The following is an 11,571-nucleotide window of genomic DNA, read 5'->3' on the forward strand; positions in this document are numbered from 1 at the left end:
CCCTGGAGGCGTATGCGTATGGAGGAGTCGTCTCGCTGGAGGAGCACCGCCCCAATGCCGTCCTGGCTTGCCTCTGTGGATATCTTGGTATCCTTGGTTGGGTCAAAGAATGCCAGTACTGGGGCTGTGGTGAGCTTCGCCTTCAGCTCAAGCCACTCCGCTTGATGTGCGAGAAGCCACTGGAACACTGTCAACTTTTTTACGAGATGCCGGAGGGCTGTGGTGTGGGATGCCATGTTGGGACTGAATTTTCTGAGAAAATTTACCATCCCGAGGAAACGGAGGACCACCTTTTTGTCCTCTGGATCATTCTCTTGGATGAGCAAATTCTTTGGGGAAGAGGATAAGTGCACTAGATGTGGGGGAGGACCGGCAAACCATGTTCACATGTTTTGGGCATGTCCGATGCTGAGGGGGTACTGGGAGGGATTTGCGGGGATCATGTCCCGGGTGCTAAAAACAAGGGTGGCGATGGGTCCAGGGGTGGCAATTTTTGGGGTTTCGGAAGACCCAGGAGTCCAGGGGGAGAAAGAAGCCGATGTTTTGGCCTTCGCTTTCCTGATAGCCCGGCGACGAATACTATTGGCATGGAGGGACTCAAAACCCCCGAAGACTGAGTTGTGGCTTGCGGACATGTCGAGTTTCCTGGGTATGGAAAAAATTAAGTTCGCCTCGAGGGGATCTGTACTGGGGTTCGCCCGAAGGTGGCAACCATTCATTGACTTCTTCGCGGGAGAGTGAGCGTCAGCGGGGGGGGGGGAGAGATTAGAGTAGAGTAGGAGGGATAAATAGGCGGGTAGTGTCAATGGGGGAGGAGCGGGCCTGTGAAGTATGGTTCAATTGAAGTATTGATTCTACGTTGTTGTTTGCACATTTTTGCCTTTTTTGCTTTCTTTTTGTTGTTGTCTGTAAAAATGCCTAAAAATTCCTCAATAAAATTGTTTGTTAAAAAAAAAGGCATGCAGGATTTGGATCCCAACAGCCCAACGGACCCCGATGCTGACTGCCTCGAGTCTCCATATTGGGTGGGCATAATCACCACGCGCGAGCTGGTCTCCACCGTGCCTGCAAACCGCCTTTCAATCCTCACTGTGGATCCTGACGATGAGTGGTATGCTGTCGTCACGGTTAACCAGTCTCGCATCTGATTTAAATTGGACACTGGCGCATCTGCAAACCTCATATCACAGTGGGACCTCGACAGAATCCGAGACCAACCTAACATTCTTCCATCAGCCTGCCAGCTCCTTGACTACAATGGCAATGCCATAGCTGCCAGTGGATCATGTCAGCTAGGTGTATCTCACAAGGCAATCAAAGTGGCATTACGATTTGAGATCGTCCAGCCTGACAAGGCATCCCTGCTCGGTGCTCGCACATGAAACTCCTAAATCTGGTCCAGCGCGTCCATGCCATGTCCTCGACACCGGCAACTGCCTCGCCCAATGTAAATCTCCAGGCTGAGATAGACGGCATCCTCACGTAATACCACAACGTGTTTGATGGAATGGGCACACTCCCATATCGTGACAAGATATTGCTCAAACCAAATGCCATCCCAGTGATCCATGCACCGCGCCGAGTGCCGACCCCTCTCAAGGATCGTCTGAAAACGCAGCTATGAGAGCTCCAAGACCAGGGTATCATCTCAAAGGTCACAGAACTAACAGACTGGGTCAGCTCCGTGGTCTGCGTCAAGAACCCCTCTGGTGAACTCCGCATTTGCATTGATCCCAAAGCCCTGAATCACAACAACATGCGCAAGCACTACCCGATCCCAAAGCGTGAAGAGCTAACCTGTGAGATGGCTCATGCCAAATTCTTTACCAAGCTGGACGCCTCCCGTGGGTTCTGGCAGATACAGCTGGACGAGTCCAGTCGGAAGCTGTGCATGTTTAACACTCCGTTCGGCAGGTATTGCTACAACCGCATGCCTTTTGGGATCATATCTGCTTCCGAAGTATTTAATCGCATAATGGAGCAAATGATGGAGGGCATCGAGGGGGTGAGAGTCTATGTGGACGACGTGATCATCTGGTCCACGACGCCCAAGGATCACATCGCTCGCCTCAAATAAGTAGGATACGTGGGTTTGAGTAGGGGGATCATTGCTCGGCACAACATCGAGGGTCAAAGGGCCTGTTCTGTGCTGTACTGTTCTATGTTCTATGTTCTAAGTTTTCCAGAGGATACATGAAAACGGCCTCCAGCTCAACAGGGCCAAATGCTCATTTGGTCGATCCGCTATCAAGTTTCTGGGTGACCACATTTCACAGCAGGGTGTGCAACCTGACGCTGACAAGGTGCGTCATTCCAAGAGAAGTGGGAGAATGTTTCCCGTTACTCATTTTTGGAGTTCATTTGGAGATTCACACGTCGTTCACCTGAGGCAATGTGGGTGGGTTAATGCCTCCCACTTTGGAGTCCCTTCTGTTGGAAGTAGGACAATGCCAGCTTCTCAACTCTTTCCATTAGGATGACACTCCTCAACCTTGGCGAATGCTGACTAAGCCCTTCCTTTCCTGTCTCGCAAACACGGTCCAACATTCGAGAGCATGGTGACCAAGATGACACACGGGCAATCAGGACACAGGATGTGACGGCATTGTGCCAATGCTGTTGGGCACATGGTATAGGGGCCTGCATAACTGAAATGCTGATGTGAGTTCAAATGTAACCAAGGCTGGCAGCGGTTTCAAAGCCATCGTCGAAACATAGGTTGTTTGGTGGAGGTGTGAAATCCCACTTTGCAGTAGCGCAGCATTAGGATAATTGAACCACCTGGCTGTAAAATCGGAAAGATGCACGACAAATTATTGTGAAAGAAAGGAGCCGTATGTCATCCAGCCATGGAATTTGCAGCCTGGCCTGGTGGAAGCACTGTGAGCTTTACATGGAGGAAAGTAGTGGCCCGATGACATTGCAGTGTGGCATGAGGTGATATTGTCGTGGTGTGAAGTGAGAGCTCAGGACGCTTATGCGCTGATGTGTCCGAAGTTGAAGTAATGAAATTTGTTGCAATTTGGGGAAAGACAGGACAAAGTGAGGAAATGGTAATGCTGCTGAGTGAAAGCACTGGGCAAAAAAGGAGAAGATTACGCGAGCCAAAGAGGGGTAGCATTGGTGGTTCAGTGGTAGAATTCTCGCTTGCCACGTGGGAGGCCTGGGTTCGATTCCCGGCCAATGCAAAGCTGGCTGGTGTTTAATTGTTATTTCAGTTCTTTGCACTGCATCTCTGTACTGGTCACATGCAGTTTGCTTTGGCTGACACTCATCAACATCTGTTAGCAAATCAAGCATTGTGATTGTGCTTGAAACTTCAGCTTGAGCTGTGTACTTTGCATTGGTGGTTCAGTGGTAGAATTCTCGCCTGCCACGCGGGAGGCCCGGGTTCGATTCCCGGCCAATGCATCGCACCTCTTTTTCATTCCTCTGGTCAGCAGTTTTTCATTCCTCTCTGCATTCTTACCACCGCCTTTCTTTCATCACAACTACATTTTCACCATACACTCCCTCCGCATCAATCACTTTACCACTTTCCTCATGCTCATATTCAACATCTGCTTCACAACACTCTTTCCTATCTGCTTCACCACTCACACAGCTGCAAACACTCATTCCTCTTCAATAAACACCCTCCTCCTCTCATTTCCTTTTTACCCTTCACAACATTTTTACCTTCATTGCCTCAAGCAAAGTTCAAACAAAGTTTTCACAAACTGACAATTTTTCACTGCAATCTTTGTTTTCAAAGTCTTTTCCTTCACCTTTTTCCATTTTCACAAATAACCCAGCAAAATCGCAGGAACTCCACAGCATAGCAAAATTTCTGAACATATATATATATATATTTCGAGGAGAACACAAGCAGAACAATACAATTGGACCAGTACAAACACCGTGGGGCAAAGAAGAGAAAAAGCAGCTAGTTCCAAGCTCATTCAGCCTCTCAGAACATTCCGGTTAAGGAGGAATGGCCCAAACATATTGGGGCAACAGGGTACCGGCCACAGAACAGGACAAGGCCCAGACCCGCACACTCTCACACATGTCTCAAAACATCGCGAGTATCTTCACAGGACCCTTTTCCAAGAGATGTGGGAGAATGTTTCCCGTTACTCATTTTCGGAGTTCATTTGGAGATTCACACGTCGTTCACCTGAGGCAATGTTGGTGGGTAAATGCCTCCCACTTTGGAGTCCCTTCTGTTGGAAGTAGGGCAATGCCAGCTTCTCAACTCTTTCCATTAGTATGACATTCCTCAACCTTGGCGAATGGTGACTCAGCCCTTCCTTTCCTGTCTCGCAAACACGGGCCAACATTCGAGAGCATGGTGACCAAGATGACACACGGGCAATCAGGACACAGGATGTGACGGCATTGTGCCAATGCTGTTGGGCACATGGTATAGAGGCCTGCATAACTGAAATGCTGATGTGAGTTCAAATGTAACCAAGGCTGGCAGCGGTTTCAAAGCCATCGTCGAAACATAGGTTGTTTGGTGGAGGTGTGAAATCCCACTTTGCAGTAGCGCAGCATTAGGATAATTGAACCACCTGGCTGTAAAATCGGAAAGATGCACGACAAATTATTGTGAAAGAAAGGAGCCGTATGTCATCCAGCCATGGAATATTCAGCCTGGCCTGGTGGAAGCCCTGTGAGCTTTACATGGAGAAAGTAGTGGCCTGATGACATTGCAGTGTGGCATGAGGTGATATTGTCGTGGTGTGAAGTGAGAGCTCAGGACGCTTATGCGCTGATGTGTCCGAAGTTGAAGTAATGAAATTTGTTGCAATTTGGGGAAAGACAGGACAAAGTGAGGAAATGGTAATGCTGCTGAGTGAAAGCACTGGGCAAAAAAGGAGAAGATTACAGGAGGCAAAGAGGAGTAGCATTGGTGGTTCAGTGGTAGAATTCTCGCCTGCCACGTGGGAGGCCCGGGTTCGATTCCCGGCCAATGCAAAGCTGGCTGGTGTTTAATTGTTATTTCAGTTCTTTGCACTGCATCTCTGTGCTGGTCACATGCAATTTGCTTTGGCTGACACTCATCAACATCTGTTAGCAACTCAAGCATTGTGCTTGAAACTTCAGCTGGAGTTGTGTACTTTGCATTGGTGGTTCAGTGGTAGAATTCTCGCCTGCCACGCGGGAGGCCTGGGTTCGATTCCCGGCCAATGCATCGCACCTCTTTTTCATTCCTCTGGCCAGCAGTTTTTCATTCCTCTCTGCATTCTTACCACCGCCTTTCTTTCATCACAACTACATTTTAACCATACACTCCCTCCGCATCAATCACTTTACCACTTTCCTCATGCTCATATTCAACATCTCCTTCACAACACTCTTTCCTATCTGCTTCACCACTCACACAGCTGCAAACACTCATTCCTCTTCAATAAACACCCTCCTCCTCTCATTTCCTTTTAAACCTTCACAACATTTTTACCTTCATTGCCTCAAGCAAAGTTCAAACAAACTTTTCACAAACTGACAATTTTTCACTGCAATCTTTGTTTTCAAAGTCTTTTCCTTCACCTTTTTCCAGTTTCACAAATAACATAGCAAAATCGCAGGAACTCCACAGCATAGCAAAATTTCTGAACATATATATATATATATATTTCGAGGAGAACACAAGCAGAACATTAAAATTGGACCAGTACAAACACCGTGAGGCAACGAAGAGAAAAAGCAGCTCGTTCCAAGCTCATTCAGCCTCTCAGAACATTCCGGCTAAGGAGGAATGGCCCAAACATATTGGGGCAACAGGGTACCGGCCACAGAACAGGACGAGGCCCTGACCCGCACAGTCTCACACATGTGTCAAATGATCACGAGTATCTTCACAGTACTCTTTTCCAAGAGAAGTGGGAGGAGGCGATGTCTCCCGTTACTCATTTTCGGAGTCCATTTGGAGATTCACACCTCGTTCACCTGAGGCAATGTTGGTGGGTTAATGCCTCCCACTTTGGAGTCCCTTCTGTTGGAAGTAGGACAATGCCAGCTTCTCAACTCTTTCCATTAGGATGACACTCCTCAACCTTGGCGAATGCTGACTAAGCCCTTCCTTTCCTGTCTCGCAAACACGGGCCAACATTCGAGAGCATGGTGACCAAGATGACACACGGGCAATCAGGACACAGGATGTGACGGCATTGTGCCAATGCTGTTGGGCGCATGGTATAGAGGCCTGCATAACTGAAATGCTGATGTGAGTTCAAATGTAACCAAGGCTGGCAGCGGTTTCAAAGCCATCGTCGAAACATAGGTTGTTTGGTGGAGGTGTGAAATCCCACTTTGCAGTAGCGCAGCATTAGGATAATTGAACCACCTGGCTGTAAAATCGGAAAGATGCACGACAAATTATTGTGAAAGAAAGGAGCCGTATGTCATCCAGCCATGGAATTTGCAGCCTGGCCTGGTGGAAGCACTGTGAGCTTTACATGGAGGAAAGTAGTGGCCCGATGACATTGCAGTCTGGCATGAGGTGATATTGTCGTGGTGTGAAGTGAGAGCACAGGAGGCTTATGCGCTGATGTGTCCGAAGTTGATGTAATGAAATTTGTTGCAATTTGGGGAAAGACAGGACAAAGTGAGGTAATGCTGCTGAGTGAAAGCATTGGGCAAAAAAGGAGAAGATTACAGGAGGCAAAGAGCAGTAGCATTGGTGGTTCAGTGGTAGAATTCTCGCCTGCCACGCGGGAGGCCCGGGTTCGATTCCCGGCCAATGCAAAGCTGGCTGGTGTTTAATTGTTATTTCAGTTCTTTGCACTGCATCTCTGTACTGGTCACATGCAGTTTGCTTTGGCTGACACTCATCAACATCTGTCAGCAACTCAAGCATTGTGCTTGAAACTTCAGCTTGAGCTGTGTACTTTGCATTGGTGGTTCAGTGGTAGAATTCTCGCCTGCCACGCGGGAGGCCTGGGTTCGATTCCCGGCCAATGCATCGCACCTCTTTTTCATTCCTCTCTGCATTCTTACCACCACCTTTCTTTCATCACAACTACATTTTCACCATACACTCCCTCCGCATCAATCTCTTTACCACTTTCCTCATGCTCATATTCAACATCTGCTTCACAACACTCTTTCCTATCTGCTTCACCACTCACACAGCTGCAAACACTCATTCCTCTTCAATAAACACCCTCCTCCTCCCATTTCTTTTTAACCCTTCACAGCATTTTTACCTTCATTGCCTCAAGCAAAGTTCAAACAAACTTTTCACAAACTGACAATTTTTCACTGCACCCTTTTTTTTCAAAGTCTTTTCCTTCACCTTTTTCCAGTTTCACAAATAACATAGCAAAATCGCAGGAACTCCACAGCACAGCAAAATTTCTTAACATATATATATATATTTTGAGGAGAACACAAGCAGAACATTAAAATTGGACCAGTACAAACACCGTGAGGCAACGAAGAGAAAAAGCAGCTCGTTCCAAGCTCATTCAGCCTCTCAGAACATTCCGGCTAAGGAGGAATGGCCCAAACATATTGGGGCAACAGGGTACCGGCCACAGAACAGGACGAGGCCCTGACCCGCACAGTCTCACACATGTGTCAAAACATCACGAGTATCTTCACAGTACTCTTTTCCAAGAGAAGTGCGAGGAGGCGATGTCTCCCGTTACTCATTTTCGGAGTCCATTTGGAGATTCACACCTCGTTCACCTGAGGCAATGTTGGTGGGTTAATGCTTCCCACTTTGGAGTCCCTTCTGTTGGAAGTAGGACAATGCCAGCTTCTCAACTCTTTCCATTAGGATGACACTCCTCAACCTTGGCGAATGCTGACTAAGCCCTTCCTTTCCTGTCTCGCAAACACGGGCCAACATTCGAGAGCATGGTGACCAAGATGACACACGGGCAATCAGGACACAGGATGTGACGGCATTGTGCCAATGCTGTTGGGCACATGGTATAGAGGCCTGCATAACTGAAATGCTGATGTGAGTTCAAATGTAACCAAGGCTGGCAGCGGTTTCAAAGCCATCGTCGAAACATAGGTTGTTTGGTGGAGGTGTGAAATCCCACTTTGCAGTAGCGCAGCATTAGGATAATTGAACCACCTGGCTGTAAAATCGGAAAGATGCACGACAAATTATTGTGAAAGAAAGGAGCCGTATGTCATCCAGCCATGGAATTTGCAGCCTGGCCTGGTGGAAGCACTGTGAGCTTTACATGGAGGAAAGTAGTGGCCCGATGACATTGCAGTGTGGCATGAGGTGATATTGTCGTGGTGTGAAGTGAGAGCACAGGAGGCTTATGCGCTGATGTGTCCGAAGTTGGTTGAAGTAATGAAATTTGTTGCAATTTGGGGAAAGACAGGACAAAGTGAGGAAATGGTAATGCTGCTGAGTGAAAGCATTGGGCAAAAAAGGAGAAGATTACGGGAGGCAAAGAGGAGTAGAATTGGTGGTTCAGTGGTAGAATTCTCGCCTGCCACGCGGGAGGCCCGGGTTCGATTCCCGGCCAATGCATCGCACCTCTTTTTCATTCCTCTGGCCAGCTGTTTTCATTCCTCTCTGCATTCTTACCACCACCTTTCTTTCATCACAACTACATTTTCACCATACACTCCCTCCGCATCAATCTCTTTACCACTTTCCTCATGCTCATATTCAACATCTGCTTCACAACACTCTTTCCTATCTGCTTCACCACTCACACAGCTGCAAACACTCATTCCTCTTCAATAAACACCCTCCTCCTCCCATTTCTTTTTAACCCTTCACAGCATTTTTACCTTCATTGCCTCAAGCAAAGTTCAAACAAACTTTTCACAAACTGACAATTTTTCACTGCACCCTTTTTTTTCAAAGTCTTTTCCTTCACCTTTTTCCAGTTTCACAAATAACATAGCAAAATCGCAGGAACTCCACAGCATTGCAAAATTTCTTAACATATATATATATTTATTTTGAGGAGAACACAAGCAGAACATTAAAATTGGACCAGTACAAACACCGTGAGGCAACGAAGAGAAAAAGCAGCTCGTTCCAAGCTCATTCAGCCTCTCAGAACATTCCGGCTAAGGAGGAATGGCCCAAACATATTGGGGCAACAGGGTACCGGCCACAGAACAGGACGAGGCCCTGACCCGTACAGGCTCACACATGTGTCAAAATATCACGAGTATCTTCACAGTACTCTTTTCCAAGAGAAGTGGGAGGAGGCGATGTCTCCCGTTACTCATTTTCGGAGTCCATTTGGAGATTCACACCTCGTTCACCTGAGGCAATGTTGGTGGGTTAATGCCTCCCACTTTGGAGTCCCTTCTGTTGGAAGTAGGACAATGCCAGCTTCTCAACTCTTTCCATTAGGATGACACTCCTCAACCTTGGCGAATGGTGACTCAGCCCTTCCTTTCCTGTCTCGCAAACACGGGCCAACATTCGAGAGCATGGTGACCAAGATGACACACGGGCAATCAGGACACAGGATGTGACGGCATTGTGCCAATGCTGTTGGGCACATGGTATAGGGGCCTGCATAACTGAAATGCTGATGTGAGTTCAAATGTAACCAAGGCTGGCAGCGGTTTCAAAGCCATCGTCGAAACATAGGTTGTTTGGTGGAGGTGTGAAATCCCACTTTGCAGTAGCGCAGCATTAGGATAATTGAACCACCTGGCTGTAAAATCGGAAAGATGCACGACAAATTATTGTGAAAGAAAGGAGCCGTATGTCATCCAGCCATGGAATATTCAGCCTGGCCTGGTGGAAGCCCTGTGAGCTTTACATGGAGAAAAGTAGTGGCCTGATGACATTGCAGTGTGGCATGAGGTGATATTGTCGTGGTGTGAAGTGAGAGCTCAGGACGCTTATGCGCTGATGTGTCCGAAGTTGAAGTAATGAAATTTGTTGCAATTTGGGGAAAGACAGGACAAAGTGAGGAAATGGTAATGCTGCTGAGTGAAAGCACTGGGCAAAAAAGGAGAAGATTACAGGAGGCAAAGAGGAGTAGCATTGGTGGTTCAGTGGTAGAATTCTCGCCTGCCACGTGGGAGGCCCGGGTTCGATTCCCGGCCAATGCAAAGCTGGCTGGTGTTTAATTGTTATTTCAGTTCTTTGCACTGCATCTCTGTACTGGTCACATGCAGTTTGCTTTGGCTGACACTCATCAACATCTGTTAGCAAATCAAGCATTGTGCTTGAAACTTCAGCTTGAGCTGTGTACTTTGCATTGGTGGTTCAGTGGTAGAATTCTCGCCTGCCACGCGGGAGGCCCGGGTTCGATTCCCGGCCAATGCATCGCACCTCTTTTCATTCCTCTGGTCAGCAGTTTTTCATTCCTCTCTGCATTCTTACCACCGCCTTTCTTTCATCACAACTACATTTTCACCATACACTCCCTCCGCATCAATCACTTTACCACTTTCCTCATGCTCATATTCAACATCTGCTTCACAACACTCTTTCCTATCTGCTTCACCACTCACACAGCTGCAAACACTCATTCCTCTTCAATAAACACCCTCCTCCTCTCATTTCCTTTTAACCCTTCACAACATTTTTACCTTCATTGCCTCAAGCAAAGTTCAAACAAACTTTTCACAAACTGACAATTTTTCACTGCAATCTTTGTTTTCAAAGTCTTTTCCTTCACCTTTTTCCATTTTCACAAATAACCCAGCAAAATCGCAGGAACTCCACAGCATAGCAAAATTTCTGAACATATATATATATATATTTCGAGGAGAACACAAGCAGAACAATACAATTGGACCAGTACAAACACCGTGGGGCAAAGAAGAGAAAAAGCAGCTAGTTCCAAGCTCATTCAGCCTCTCAGAACATTCCGGTTAAGGAGGAATGGCCCAAACATATTGGGGCAACAGGGTACCGGCCACAGAACAGGACGAGGCCCTGACCCGCACAGTCTCACACATGTGCTCAAAACATCACGAGTATCTTCACAGTACCTCTTTTCCAAGAGAAGTGGGAGGAGGCGATGTCTCCCGTTACTCATTTTCGGAGTCCATTTGGAGATTCACACCTCGTTCACCTGAGGCAATGTTGGTGGGTTAATGCCTCCCACTTTGGAGTCCCTTCTGTTGGAATTAGGACAATGCCAGCTTCTCAACTCTTTCCATTAGGATGACACTCCTCAACCTTGGCGAATGCTGACTAAGCCCTTCCTTTCCTGTCTCGCAAACACGGGCCAACATTCGAGAGCATGGTGACCAAGATGACACACGGGCAATCAGGACACAGGATGTGACGGCATTGTGCCAATGCTGTTGGGCACATGGTATAGGAGGCCTGCATAACTGAAATGCTGATGTGAGTTCAAATGTAACCAAGGCTGGCAGCGGTTTCAAAGCCATCGTCGAAACATAGGTTGTTTGGTGGAGGTGTGAAATCCCACTTTGCAGTAGCGCAGCATTAGGATAATTGAACCACCTGGCTGTAAAATCGGAAAGATGCACGACAAATTATTGTGAAAGAAAGGAGCCGTATGTCATCCAGCCATGGAATTTGCAGCCTGGCCTGGTGGAAGCACTGTGAGCTTTACATGGAGGAAAGTAGTGGCCTGATGACATTGCAGTATGGCATGAGGTGAT

The 11,571-nt window shown here is 47.4% G+C and overlaps 9 non-coding genes across 9 annotated transcripts; all 9 read left to right on the top strand.

Annotated features, from left to right (window-relative positions):
* The first annotated feature begins 3,117 nt into the window (after nt 1-3,117).
* On the top strand, nt 3,118-3,188 carry trnag-gcc. The gene has a single exon. It is a non-coding gene; the product is annotated as a tRNA-Gly (tRNA).
* Nucleotides 3,189-3,340: 152 nt separating this feature from the next.
* On the top strand, nt 3,341-3,411 carry trnag-gcc. The gene has a single exon. It is a non-coding gene; the product is annotated as a tRNA-Gly (tRNA).
* A 1,480-nt stretch (nt 3,412-4,891) lies between these two features.
* trnag-gcc lies at nt 4,892-4,962 on the top strand. The gene has a single exon. It is a non-coding gene; the product is annotated as a tRNA-Gly (tRNA).
* A 146-nt stretch (nt 4,963-5,108) lies between these two features.
* trnag-gcc lies at nt 5,109-5,179 on the top strand. The gene has a single exon. It is a non-coding gene; the product is annotated as a tRNA-Gly (tRNA).
* A 1,482-nt stretch (nt 5,180-6,661) lies between these two features.
* On the top strand, nt 6,662-6,732 carry trnag-gcc. Its single transcript has one exon. It is a non-coding gene; the product is annotated as a tRNA-Gly (tRNA).
* A 146-nt stretch (nt 6,733-6,878) lies between these two features.
* Nucleotides 6,879-6,949, top strand: trnag-gcc. Its single transcript has one exon. It is a non-coding gene; the product is annotated as a tRNA-Gly (tRNA).
* Nucleotides 6,950-8,414: 1,465 nt separating this feature from the next.
* On the top strand, nt 8,415-8,485 carry trnag-gcc. The gene has a single exon. It is a non-coding gene; the product is annotated as a tRNA-Gly (tRNA).
* Nucleotides 8,486-9,970: 1,485 nt separating this feature from the next.
* Nucleotides 9,971-10,041, top strand: trnag-gcc. The gene has a single exon. It is a non-coding gene; the product is annotated as a tRNA-Gly (tRNA).
* Nucleotides 10,042-10,187: 146 nt separating this feature from the next.
* Nucleotides 10,188-10,258, top strand: trnag-gcc. Its single transcript has one exon. It is a non-coding gene; the product is annotated as a tRNA-Gly (tRNA).
* Nucleotides 10,259-11,571: the final 1,313 nt, after the last annotated feature.

The sequence above is a fragment of the Scyliorhinus canicula genome, chromosome 3 (assembly GCF_902713615.1).
Source record: "Scyliorhinus canicula chromosome 3, sScyCan1.1, whole genome shotgun sequence".
NCBI classification, from domain to species: Eukaryota; Metazoa; Chordata; class Chondrichthyes; order Carcharhiniformes; family Scyliorhinidae; genus Scyliorhinus; species Scyliorhinus canicula.